Below are 1,315 nucleotides of genomic sequence, written 5' to 3'. Positions count from 1 at the left end.
TCAACTGACTAGCCTCCCTGATGTACTGACATTTTTATGAGAAAATAAGTAGTTGCATATGTAATGCGTGGGTCAGTATATTTTCCATTTTCCCCCCATTCATTAAGATTTTGACGATCATCCAATAAAACAAAGAAACTATTTCTCATCATTAGACACTTTCATGTAAAAACACATAATATATATAAACACACATCTCATTGAAATACAAGAGAATTTTACAGAACCTAATGACTAATGATTAATTGACTTATTTTTCATGTATTTATTTGATACACATGTGTAGAGTAGTTAATATTTTCCAGGCAGTGTGCTTGACTACAGAGATATAAATTAAAGCCTAACATTTCTGTATACTTTAACCTCAAAAGCTAGAAGGAGAGCAAATTGATTATAATAGCATTAGTGAGAGTGTATGGTGTGGTTAAAGTATTATGTGAACCTAGAATATCCAGTGGTTAATTCTTCCTGGAGCGAGAAAAAATCGATATAGTGACAACCTCAGAGGTCAGAAGTCAAACTGTTTGTAACTTCCGCCTTCCTATCTTGACCCCGAAGACAGAGAACAACTTAACACACAAAGTCTGGTGGCCTGGGTTGAGAGATGGAGATTTTATGAACTTCTTAGCTTGCCATAGCCAGGGGACCTGAGTATGGGGAACACAGGTAAGCTTACTGCCCTGCTTACATAGGAGTCTTGATTCCCTCTTCCATGGCCTTGGTCATCAAATCCCATCTTCCTCCTCATTCAATGCCTCATGTCATTCTCATTTCCTGCCACTTTGCTGGCTTATTCCTATTCATTTTGGGCTTAAATGTCTTTTTTTTTCAGCAATACTTTCCCTGGTTTCTTAATCAAATCCCCTTTCAAAATGGTCATCAAACTCCTTAACTTTTCTCCATTGCCTTTATCACAGTTTGTAATCATGGATTTATTTGTGTGTTCCTTGCTCCATGTGGCGAGGACTCTGTGTACCTGTTACTGTGTCACTTTCAGCACCTAGCACACTGTGTGGCACATGGTAAGTGTTTAACACATATTTGGGGAATGATTGAAGTAGTTGTGATTTATACAGCAACGTAGTCCTGGATGTAAAATGCCAGAAGAAAGGAGAACTTACCCCTCTGAAGATGCAAGCGCTGCTTCTTAAATGCTTTACTCTTTCTTACTTCTTGCCAAGGGATTATTTACTCTTTGCAGTTGCTCTGAACTGAGTTAATTCTAGATCTAGTCAATCCTGAGGGTCCAATCTACAGGGCCATCCACTGGGTAGCCATCCCCATTCTTTACCTAAAACCCTCCATTTTTGGCTTG

The sequence above is a fragment of the Myotis brandtii genome, unplaced genomic scaffold (genome assembly GCF_000412655.1).
Source record: "Myotis brandtii unplaced genomic scaffold, ASM41265v1 scaffold254, whole genome shotgun sequence".
Taxonomy (NCBI): Eukaryota; Metazoa; Chordata; class Mammalia; order Chiroptera; family Vespertilionidae; genus Myotis; species Myotis brandtii.
The sequence above is the reverse complement of the archived record's forward strand: the minus strand, read 5'-3'. Positions refer to the sequence as shown.